The sequence below is a fragment of the Mobula birostris genome, chromosome 9, assembly GCF_030028105.1.
Source record: "Mobula birostris isolate sMobBir1 chromosome 9, sMobBir1.hap1, whole genome shotgun sequence".
In the NCBI taxonomy this organism is placed as follows: Eukaryota; Metazoa; Chordata; class Chondrichthyes; order Myliobatiformes; family Myliobatidae; genus Mobula; species Mobula birostris.
Window position 1 is genome coordinate 127,285,884 of NC_092378.1, and position 13,056 is coordinate 127,298,939.

The 13,056-nt window shown below is 41.4% G+C and overlaps 1 protein-coding gene across 1 annotated transcript in view; it reads right to left on the reverse strand.

Moving 5' to 3' along the window:
- Positions 1-13,056, reverse strand: part of LOC140203056 (uncharacterized) — a 159,304-nt gene that overhangs the window by 749 nt on the left and 145,499 nt on the right. The gene's annotated exons all lie outside the window — the stretch shown is intronic.

Below are 13,056 nucleotides of genomic sequence, written 5' to 3' on the forward strand. Positions count from 1 at the left end.
ATAACATTTTCATGAAATCATTTTAATGCCTCACCAGTGCAGAAGACTTCTTCTTTGATCCTACCAACACCTCACCAGCAGTTTTAAAATATTCATTTACTTACAAATTAAACATCTCTTTGCAAACTAAGGTCGGTGGGATTTACCATAAATTTTTAAAATATTCTTCAGCTTTCTGTCCTCATATCTTCAAATTATATTTAGCAATTTATTGTTATTTATTTACAAAATAATCATCTCATTTTTCATTGGAAATATAATTGACACTTAAGCTTGAAATGTATCCTATATGTTTACTATTATAAGCCAGAAGAAAACCTCCTTATTTCCTCTTCACATTGCCTCCTATAGCACAAATTTTCAATCTCCACAATAACCTTGATGCAACACTTTATTAGATGCCTTCCAGAAATTTAAATATAATAATCCACTAATTTCTATTTATCCACAGAACTCCAATAAATTGGTCAACCACAATTTCCCTTTCCTAAAGTATAATGACGTTGATCTTGAGTTTTTCGAAGTGCCCTGTTTGCCTTTTTTAATTGATTTTAAAGCTTTCTCTGAGACAGATGCTACACTTAATGGCCTATAGATTCTTTATTTCTGTCTCAATTTTTTTACGTAAGGTTATATATGTTATTTTCCAATCCAACAGAACCTGTCATGAAACTAGGGAATTTTGGAAAATTAAAATCAATGTATCAGCTATCACACATAAAGGCAGCATAAAAACAAAAGAAAGGGCATATAACGTAGCAAAAATTAGTGGGAGGTTAGAGGATTGGGAAGATTTTAAAAAACCAACAGAAAACCACTAAAAAATCATCAGGAGAGAAAAGATAAAATGAGTTTTTTTCCCAGATATGTAAAGAGTAAAAGAGAGGCGAGCGTGGGTATTGGACCACTGGAAAATTACGTTGGAAAAGTAGTATTTGGGGACAACAAAATGGTGGGCAAACTCACTGTGGAAGACGCTTGCAGTATGCCAGAAATTCAAAAGTGTCAGGGGGCATAAGTGAGTGTAGTTGCTATTACTACAGAGAAGGTGTTTGGAAAGCTCAAAGGTCTGAAGGTAGATAAATCATCTGGGCCAGGTATTGTGGAGGCATTAGTAGTGATTTTTCAAAAATCACTAGATTCTGGAGGACTGGAAAATTACAAATAGTACTCCACTTTTTAAATGGAGTGATGTAGTGGACATGTTCCAATCCATCCCGGTTAAAGCCTTTCCCACTATTGAGCACATCTACAGGATCACTGTTGCAGGAAAGCGGCATCCATCATCAAAGACCCCCACCACCCAGGCCATGCACATTTCTTGCTGCTGCCATCAGGAAGAAGGAACAGGCGTCTCAGAACCCACACCGGGAGGACTCAGGACAGTTATCACCCCTCAACTATCAGGCTCTTGAACCAGAGGGGATAACTTCACTTGCCTCATCACTGAACTGTACCACCGTATCCTGAGCCCACCACAAAAAATGGATTCACTTTCAAGGACTTTTCTTATATTCTTGATAATGACTGTACTTTTGTTTTCTTGTGTATGTACATAATTTGTTTTCTTTTGTACATTGGTTGTTTGTCCATCCTGTTGGGTGCAGTCTTTCATTGATTCTATTGTGTTTCTTGGATTTACTGTGTATGCCTGCAAGAAAACAAATCTCAGGGTTGTATATGGTGACATATATGTACTTTGATAATAAATTTACTTTTAACTTTGAAGAAGGGAGGGAGGCAAAAGACAGGAAGTTATAGACTAGTTAGCCTGACACCAGTGTTTGGGAAGACGTTGGAGTCCACTAAAGATGAGGTTTTAGAAAAACCTGATCCTTGGAGAAGCATTATAAAATAGGCCAAAGTCAACATGGTTACCTGAAGGTGAAATCTTGCCTGATAAACTGTTGGAAATCTTTGAGGAAATAACAGGCAGAATACACAAAGGAGAAAATGTGGATGTTGTTTACTTGGATTTTCAGAAGGCCTTTGACAGGGTGCTGCACAAGGCTATTGAAGCCCATGGTATTATAGGAAAGATACAGGATTGGCAGGAGGCAGAGTGGGAATAAAGGTGGCCTTAAATAGCTGGCTGCCAATGACTAGTGTGTTCCGCAAGGGCAGGTTTTGGGACCGCTTCTTTTCACGTTATATGTATCAATGATTTGGAAGACGGTATCGATGGCTTTGTGGCCAAGTTTGGGGATGATAACAAAGGTAGGTGGATGGGCCATTAGTGTTGAGGAAGCAGGGAGTCTGCTCCCACTAAGGTCTTAGACAGATTGGGAGAATGGGCAAAGAAGTAGCATATGGAACATAGTGTAGGGGAGAAGAAATAAAGGCATAGACTATTTACAAAATGGGTAGAAAATTCAGAAAACTGATGTGCAAAGGGACTTGGGAGTCCTTATATCTTAAAGGTTAAAGGAGTGGACCGAGTCAGAGTGGGGCGGCTTTGGCTCAAACAGGCTTTGGCGAGAACAGGTAGAGGCCAGGTTAGGTTCTGGTAAGTTTTTTGTTCAGATTGTCTAGCCAGGCAGAATGCCAGGCAGGATGTTGGAATGCTCCTCTTGCAGGATGTGGGAAGTCAGGGAGCCCTCCGGTGTCCCTGACAACGACACCTGCAGGAAGTGCATCCAGCTGCAGCTCCTAACAAACTGCGTTAGGGAACTGGAGCAGGAGCTGGATGACCTGCGGATCATTTGGGAGAATAAGGAGATTATAGATCGTAGCTACAGGGAGGTAGTTACGCCAAAGGAGCAGAGGACAGGAAATAGGGTCACTGTCAGGCGAGGGAAGGCGAAAGGGCAGGCAGAGCAGGGTTCCCCTGTGGCCATTCCCCTCAACAACAAGTATACCGCATTGGATACTGTTGGGGGGGATGACTTACCTGGGACTAGCTGCAGTAGCCGGATCTCTGGCACTGGGTCTGGCTCTGCAGTGCAGAAGGGAGGGGAGAAAAGAGGAGAGCGGTAGTGATAGGGGACTCGATAGTTAGAGGTGCAGATAGGAGGTTCTGTGGTCGTGACAGAGAATCCAGGATGGTTTGTTGCCTCCTGGGTGCCAGGGTCAAGGATGTCTCTGATTGATTGCATGACATTCTGAAGTGGGAGGGTGATCAGCCAGATGTCGTGGTGCACATCGGTACCAATGACATAGCAAGGAAGAGTGAGGAGGTCCTGGAGAGTGAGTATAGAGAGCTTGGTAGGAAGTTGAAAAGCAGGACCTCGAGGGTGGTAATCTCAGGTTTGCTACCTGTGCTACGTGCCAGTGAGGGCAGGAATAGGATGCTCTGGAGGATGAACAAGTGGCTGAGGAACTGGTGTAGGGGGCAGGGTTTCAAATTTCAGGATAATTGGGACCTCTTCTGGGGCAGGTGGGACCTGTACAAGAGAGACGGGTTACACTTGAACTACAGGGGGACCAATATCCTTTCAGGGAGATTTGTTAATGCTATTGGGGGGGCTTTAAACTAGATCTGCAGGGGGATGGGAACCACAGTACCAGAGCTGACAGTGTGGCTGGGGTGAAAATAAATGATGTTAAAAGTTCAAGCAAATCCACTAATAGAAAGGTTGTGAGTGGTGGTAAAAATCTTCTGAGGTGTATATATTTCAATGCTAGGAGTATTGCGGGGAAGGCGGATGAGTTGAGGGCGTGGATTGACACGTGGAATTATGACGTTGTAGCAATTAGTGAAACTTGGCTATAGGAGGGGCAGGACTGGCAGCTTAATATTCCAGGGTTCCGATGTTTCAGATGTGATCGAGGCAGAGGAATGAAAGGTGGGGGAGTAGCATTGCTTGTTAGAATATTTGCTTGTTAAAATATTACAGCAGTGCTCAGGCAGGACAGATTAGAGGGCTTGTCTACTGAGTTCTTGTGGGTGGAACTGAGAAACAGGAAAGGTATGGCCATGTTAGTGGGATTGTATTACAGACCACCCAATAGTGAAAGAGAATTGGAAGTGCAAATCTGCAGAGAGATAGCAGGCAACTGCAGGAAACATAAAGTTGTGGTGGTAGGGGATTTTAATTTTCCATATATTGATTGGGTCTCCCATACTGTTAGGGGTCTAGATGATTTAGAGGTTGTAAAATGTGTTCAGGAAAGTTTTCTAAATCAATATATAGAGGGACCAACTAGAGGGGATGCAATATTGGATCTCCTGTTAGGAAACGAGTTAGGACAAGTGACAGAAGTCTGTGTAGGGGAGCACTTTGGTTCCAGTGATCATAACACCATTAGTTTCAACTTGATCATGGACAAGGATAGATCTGGTCCTAGGGTTGAGGTTCTGAACTGGAAGAAGGCCAAATTTGAAGAAATCAGAAAGGATCCAAAAAGCGTGGATTGGGACAGGTTGTTCTCTGGCATGGATGTGATCGGTAGGTGGGAAGCCTTCAAAGCAGAAATTTTGAGAGTGCAGAATTTGTATGTTCCTGTCAGGATTAAAGGCAAGGTGAATAGGAATAAGGAACCTTGGTTCTCAAGGGATATTGCAACTCTGATAAAGAAGAAAAGGGAGTTGTATGACGTGTATAGGAAGCAGGGAGTAAATAAGGTGCTTGAGGAGTATAAGAAGTGCAAGAAAATACTTAAGAAAGAAATCAGGAGGGCTAAAAGAAGACATGAGGTTGCCTTGGCAGTCAAAGTGAAGGATAATCCAAAGAGCTTTTACAGGTATATTAAGAACAAAAGGATTGTAAGGGATAAAATTGCTCCTCTTGAAGATCAGAGTGGTCGGCTATGTGCGGAACCAAAGGAAATGGGGGAGATCTTAAATAGGTTTTTTGCGTCTGTGTTTACTAAGGAAACTGGCATGAAGTCTATGGAATTAAGGGAATCAAGTAGTGAGATCATGGAAACTGTACAGATCGAAAAGGAGGAGGTCCTTGCTGCCGTGAGGAAAATTAAAGTGGATAAATCCCCGGGACCTGACAGGGTGTTCCCTCGGACCTTGAAGGAGACTAGTGTTGAAATTGCAGGGGCCCTGGCTGAAATATTTAAAACGTCGCTGTCTACAGGTGAGGTGCCGGAGGATTGGAGAGTGGCTCATGTTGTTCCGTTGTTTAAAAAAGGATCGAAAAGTAATCCGGGAAATTATAGGCCCGTATGTTTAACGTCAGCAGTAGGTAAGTTATTGGAGGGAGTACTAAGAGACAGAATCTACAAGCATTTGGATAGACTGGGACTTATTAGGGAGAGTCAACATGGCTTTGTGCGTGGTAGGTAATGTTTGACCAATCTATTGGAGTTTTTCGAGGAGGTTACCAGGAAAGTGGATGAAGGGAAGGCAGTGGATATTGTCTACATGGACTTCAGTAAGGCCTTTGACAAGGTCCCACATGGGAGGTTAGTTAGGAAAATTCATTCGCTAGGTATACATGGAGAGGTGGTAAATTGGATTAGACGTTGGTTCGATGGAAGAAGTCAGAGAGTGGTGGTAGAGAATTGCTCCTCTGAGTGGAGGCCTGTGACTAGTGGTGTGCCACAGGGATCAGTGCTGGGTCCATTGTTATTTGTCATCTATATCAATGATCTGGATGATAATGTGGTAAATTGGATCAGCAAGTTTGCTGTTGATACAAAGATTGGAGGTGTAGTAGACAGTGAGGAAGGTTTTCAGAGCCTGCAGAGGGACTTGGACCAGCTGGAAAAATGGGCTAAAAAATGGCAGATGGAGTTTAATACTGACAAGTGTGAGGTATTGCACGTTGGAAGGACAAACCAATGTAGAACATACAGGGTTAATGGTAAGGCACTGAGGAGTGCAGTGGAACAGAGGGATCTGGGAATACAGATACAAAATTCTCTAAAAGTGGCATCACAGGTAGATAGGGTCGTAAAGAGAGCTTTTGGTACATTGGCCTTTATTAATCAAAGTATTGAGTATAAGAGCTGGAATGTTATGATGAGGTTGTATAAGGCATTGGTGAGGCCGAATCAGGAGTATTGTGTTCAGTTTTGGTCACCAAATTACAGGAAGGATATAAATAAGGTTGAAAGAGTGCAGAGAAGGTTAACAAGGATGTTGCCGGGACTTGAGAAACTCAGTTACAGAGAAAGGTTGAATAGGTTGGGACTTTATTCCCTGGAGCGTAGAAGAATGAGGGGAGATTTGATAGAGGTATATAAAATTATGATGGGTATAGATAGAGTGAATGCAAGCAGGCTTTTTCCACTGAGGCAAGGGGAGAAAAAAAACAGAGGACATGGGTTTAGGGTGAGGGGGGAAAAGTTTAAAGGGAACATTTGGGGGGGCTTCTTCACACAGAGAGTGGTGGGAGTATGGAATGAGCTGCCAGACGAGGTGGTAAATGCGGGTTCTTTTTTAACATTTAAGAATAAATTGGACAGGTACATGGATGGGAAGTGTATGGAGGGATATGGTCTGTGTGCAGGTCAGTGGGACTAGGCAGAAAATGGTTCAGCACAGCCAAGAAGGGCCAAAAGGCCTGTTTCTGTGCTGTAGTTTCTATGGTTTCTATGGGTTTTTGCAGGTTGAGTCTGTGGTAAGGAAAACTAATACAATGTTAGCATTCATTTTGAGAGCACTAGAATATAAAAGCAAGGATGTAATGCTGAGGCTTTTTAAGGCATTGGACAGACTGCATTTGGAGTATTGTGAACAACTTCTGGCTTCTTATCTAAGTAGGGATATGTTGGCATTGGAGAGAGTCCAGAGTTGGTTCACGAGAATGATCCCAGGAATGAAGGGGTTAACATATGTGGTGTGTTTGATGGTTCTGGATCTGTACTTGCTGGAGTTTAGAAGAATGGGGGAGGACCTCATTGTTACCCATCAAATATCGAAAGGCTTAGATACAGTGGATATAGAGAGGATACTTCCAATAGTGGGTGAGTCTAGGACCAGAGGACATGGCTTCAGAATAAAAGGACGTCCCTTTCGAACAGAGAACAGGTGAAATTTCTTTAGCCATAGGGTGGTGAATCTGCGGAATTCATTGCAACAAACAGCTGTGGAGGACAAGTCATTAGGTATATTTAAAGTAGAGGCTGATAGGTTCTTGATTAGTAAGAGTGTTAGTGGTTATGTGGAGAAGGCAGGAGAATGGGGTTTAGAGAGATAATCAGCCATGATGGAATGGCGGAGCAGACTTGATGGGCCAAATCGCCTAATTCTGCGTCGTATGGTATTATACCATCCAATTCATTTGAGACACAAGGATAACATTTGTGGCAATCTGAATCCCTCCCTCTGTTCCAATTCCTAGTTTACTTCTACTTCTGGGATATTATTTATATCCTCCAGAGAGGACTGATGCAAAACACCTGCTTAATTCATCTGCCACCTGCTTGTTTTCTATTATTAATGGTTGGTGTATTGTTAGGCTTGCCTAGCCTGACCAGATAATAAGGGACATAGAGGAATCCATCTCAGTTCTCTCATTGGTTGTTGTTCAAAGGCAGGAAAATAGAGGTTGAAAATGCACTTCTTTACGAGGGCTTGATAACAATCTAGACATACACATTAGACTGGATGTCAGCTGTCATGGAGGCACCATTTATAGCCCTTGGAACAGTTTTCTGCTTCTTTGTAACTTCATCCTTATCCACCTAGTTTGTGAAAGGTATCCGACCCTTTAGCCACAATGTAATACATCCAGGAAGCAGCTAGATGTCCTCACTGAGTAATGAAATTCCACTCATGAGCAAACTGCAATGCACAATCAAGACACAGAAGTAACCCATCATCACTCTCAATTCTACTGGATAAAGTGAGATATGCCACACAGAAACAGATGGCCCACTTAGTTGAGTATAGAAATAGCATATGATCTTGTCTCCTTCTGAAAATGACATGCATTCCCCAACCATCACAGGCGTAGTCCGGCTCAGAGTGTTCATAAGAACATGAGAAATACAAGCAGGAGTAGGCCATCTGGCCCGTTGAGCCTGCTCCGCCATTAAATAAGATCATAGCTGATCTAGCCATGAACTCATCTCCACCTAACTGCCTTTTCCCCATAACCCTTAATTCCCCTACTATGCAAAAATCTATCCAACCCTGTCTTAAATATATTTACTGAGGTAGCCTCCACGCTTTATTGGGCAGTGAATTCCACAGATTCACCATCATCATCATCACCATCAGGTGCCGTGCCCAGTTTGAGCTTTGACTGCCATGGCCCACATACTCCTGTTTCGGGTCAAGTGGATCAATTCATTGGTATTCATTTCCAGTTCTCTGGCTGCTGTCTCCATCATCATTTGTCTTTGTCTTCCTCTTGCTTTCTTCCCTTCAATGTTTCCCATAATTACCATGCATTCTAACTCCTCTTTCCTAATCACATGTCCAATGAAGTTACAATGCCTTTTCATGATCTGATACATTATTTCTTTTTTTGTGTTTGCTCTGTTCATGACATCCTCGTTAGATATTCGTTTCGTCCATGATATTCTTTGCATCCTCCTCAAAAACCACATCTCTGCTGCTTCAATTCGTTTCCTCGTGTTACTGGATATTGTCCAACATTCTGAGCCATATAACATAACTGGATAAACGTAACATTTCAGTACTCTGAGGCGGGTTGTCATGCCTAGTTTAGTATTGGTCAGTATACTCTTCGTTCTTGTAAAGGTGTCTTTTGCCATCCCTATTCTTCTTTTGATGTCCATGTCGCACCTGTCATCTGATGTCACCCAGCTTCCTAAGTAGCAAAAGTTCTGTACTTGTTTTATGTCTTCCCCATTTATTCTCAGCCTGCAGATAGGATTCTCCTTCTTTTTGGATATGACCATACATTCTGTCTTTTTGCAATTGATAGATAGACCCATTTTTGCACTTTCTTCAACAACTATCAATTAAGTTTTATACTTCCTGCATACTTGCAATTAACACAGCATCATCTGCATATCTGAAATTATTGATGTTTTCACCGCCAACTTTGATTCCCAAGATGACTCTTATTTTTTGTAATATTGTTTCACTGTACACATTAAATAAATCAGGGGAGAAAACACACCCTTGTCTAACGCCTTTCTTGATTTTCATAAACTGACTCACTTCTCCATCTATTCTTACAGCGATAGTTTGTTCCCAGTACAGATTAGTCTTTCGAATTTAGATCTAGAGTTTCCTGTAATATTCAAATAACTTATTATGCTTCATTTTATCAAATTCTTTTGTGTAGTCGATAAAACAAACAAATCTTTTTGTACTCGAATAGCTCATTCTGATAGTATCCTTAACATCAATATTGCGTTTCTTGTACCTTTGTCTTTCACAAAACCACATTGTTCTTTATGTATTTCAGCTTGTACCTTGCTTTTAGCTCTTGTCATCAAAATTCTTAGAAGTATCTTGGTGATATGACTCATTAAACTTATGGTCCTATGTAATTCACATTCTGTTGCTCCAGTTTTCTTAGAAAGAGTGACGAATACTGATTTTTTAATCTCTTCTGGTATTATTAGAGATTTAGGCCAGTTAGAAGAGTGGGCTGAAAGATGGCAGATGGAGTTTAATGCTGAAAAATGTGAGGTGCTACATTTTGGTAGGACTAATCAAAATAGGATATACATGGTAAATGGTAGGGCATTGAAGAATGCTGTAGAACAGAGAGATCTAGGAATAATGGTGCATAGTTCCCTGAAGGTGGAATCTCATGTGGATAGGGTGGTGAAGAAAGCTTTTGGTATGCCGGCCTTTATTAATCAGAGCATTAAGTATAGGAGTTGGGATCTAATGTTGAAATTGTATAAGGCATTGGTAAGGCCAAATTGGGAGTATTGTGTACAGTTCTGGTCACCGAATTTTAGGAAAGATGTCAATAAAATTGAGAGAGTACAGAGGAGGTTTACTAAAATGCAAACAACAGGAATTCTGCAGATGCTGGAAATTCAAGCAACACACATCAAAGTTGCTGGTGAACACAGCAGGCCAGGCAGCATCTCTAGGAGGAGGTACAGTCGATGTCAACTGTACCTCCTCCTAGAGATGCTGCCTGGCCTGCTGTGTTCACCAGCAACTTTGATGTGTGTTGCTAGGTTTACTAAAATGTTGCCTGGGTTTCATCTCCTAAGTTACAGAGAAAGGCAGAACAAGTTAGGTCTTTATTCTTTGGAGCATAGAAGGTTGAGGGGGGACTTGATAGAGGTGTTTAAAATTATGAAGGGGATTGATAGAGTTGACATGGATAGGCTTTTTCCATTGAGAATGGGGGAGATTCAAACAAGAAGACATGAGTTGAGAGTTAAAGGGCAAAAGTTTAGGGGTAACATGAGGGGGAACTTCTTTACTCAGAGAGAGGTAGCTGTGTGGAATGAGTTTCCAGCAGAAGTGGTTGAGGCAGGTTCGATGTTGTCGTTTCAAGTTAAATTGGATAGATATATGGACAGGAAAGGAATGGGCTGAGTGCAGGTTGGTGGGACGAGGTGAGAGTAACAGTTCCACATGGACTAGAAGGGCCAAGATGGCCTGTTTCCGTGCTGTAATTGTTATATGGTTATTATTCACCACTCTCTGGGAAAAGCAGTTCCTCCTCATCTCCATCCTAAATCTTCTCCTTGAACTTTGAGGCTATGTCCCCTAGTTCTAGTCTCACTTACCAATGGAACAACTTTCCTGTCTTTATCTTAACGATCCCTTTCATAATCTTATATGTTTCCATTAGATCTCCTCTCAATCTTCTGAATTCCAGTGAGTACAATCCCAGCCGACGCAATCCCTCCTCCTAGTCTAACCCCCTCATCTCTGGAATCAATCTGGTGAACCTCCTCTGCACAGCCTCCAAGGCTGGTATATCCTTCCTCAAGTAAGGAGACCAGAACTACACATAATACTCCATCTGTGGCCTCAACAGTACCCTGTAGAGTTGCAGAATAACCTCCCTGCTCTTAAATTCAATCCCCCTAGCAATGAAGGCCAACATCCCATTTGTCTTCTTGATAGCCTGCTGCACCTGTAAACCAACCATTGTGATTCATGTACAAACACTTCCAACTCCCTCTGCACATCAGCATGCTGCAATTTTTTACCATTTAAATAATAATCTGCTTTTATTTTTCCATCCAAAATGGATGACCTCGCATTTACCAACATTGTACTCCATTTGCCAGACCCTTGCCCACTCATTTAACCTATATTATCTTTCTGCAGACTCTCCATAGCTTCTGCACAATTTATTTTTCTACTCAGTTTAGTATCATCAGCAAACTTAGATACACTACACTCGGTCACCTTTTCCAGATTGTTGATGTATATTGTGAACAGTTGCAGGCCCAGCACTGACCCCTGTGGTACACCATTCACCACTAATTGCCAACCAGAGAAACTCCCATGTATCCCAACTCTCTGCTTTCTATGAGTTAACCAATCCTCTATCCATGCTAATACATCACCCCCAACTCTATGTATCCTTATCTTATGGATAAGTTTTTTATGTGGCACCTTATTGAATGCCTTCTGGAAATCCAAGTAAGTAATGTCTATCTGTTCCCCTCTATCCACAGTGCTCATTATATCCTCAAAGAATTCCAGTAAATTTGTCAAACAGGACCTGCCTTTGCTCAATCCATGCTGTGTCAGCCTGATGGATCCATTTCTTTGCAGATGCCTCACTATTTCTTCCTTAATGAAAGCTTTAAGCATTTTCCCAACTACAGATGTTAAACTAACTGGTCTATAGTTACCTGCCTTTTGCCTACATCAATGCTTAATCTGAGAAGTACAGTCAAGACAGTAGGGACAAGATGCCTGTATTTCAAACCAATCAGTTAAGTAACTACTGGGTCAGGAGGATGAAATAATATTAATCTGGTGTGTGTTCCTGCAGATCAAGACTCCACTGTTGATCCAGTCTGCTCATAAACTGGCCAACTCATCTCCACAGCCTTTCAGGCAGCACACTCACCTAGGGGCCATGACTGAACAATTGGCCACCAGATCTCTCTTTCAGTTGACTGGGGTCAGCATTTTGAAGCCAGCCCATCTCAAGCTCATTGTAAGTCATCAAATACATCTGTGTGGATTCAAAGTCAAAGGAAGTATCACTGAGAGGCAGTGAGTCCTTGTCCAGAAAGGTGGCAGAGCAGAAGATGACACCACTGGTTTATGCAATGCCATTAATGGAGATCAGGCCTTCTTTGGGAATACTTAGGTATAATCTGGTACAGGCACTGTATAGACCTGTAAACCAACAAACATTTCAATTTAAAGTAATAGGTAAAAGTAATATGTACAAAATTAAACTATACATTTGATATCTTTATTTGTTAAGCTATTACTTAGAATATGCGTGCCTGGTTGAAAGGTGCTTTTGCATACATCTACAACACTCCTTAAATATATTTATAAGGAATATTTGGTTTTAATCTGCATAATTAATTCCATTTAGACATTTTATAAATTCTCAATTGACTTAAAATTGCATGGCAACCTTTCACTTTGTTCCACTTTTATGATATGAAACTTTAAATTAACAATACAGAAAAAACTTTTTAACATTATTTAGAGGTTGTATGTTTAAACCTAGAAAAGACAGATGCTGTCTCTCTCCCTTGAACAATGCTTATTTTCTAAAGTAAATTTCATAATAGCTCAAAGTAGAGTTTACCTTGATGCTTCATTTTCCAGCTATTTTTGTAATTTTGTTGGCTGACATTCCTGCTTTCATTGCAAGGTTTTGTGGCTGATAATTCAAAATTGACTGTTTCCAAAATAAGATTATGTGCACCGCTGTGGAATAAAATTAAGCCTGAGGACTAAGAGTTGACAGAATCATGGAGACAGCAAGACAGAAAGTAGAATGGGTCAGTCTCACCAGTATTAACTAACACTGGATCTTGTGGTTAATGAGGAACTGTTGATATGTTGCCTGGAAGGCATCACGTCTAACAGTTTGTTTCCATGGTTAATGAACCCTAGGTCTAATTTTGTGTAAGGTACAGGTGCATCCGGAAACTTGCTGATACCTAACAGGGCTGAACAGAACTTGCAACCTTTGCAAACTGCTGAACTGCACGTACTCTAGTGTATAAAAGACCATGCTTACGCTTGCTTAGGCAGAACTGCAGATCTTCTAATGAGCA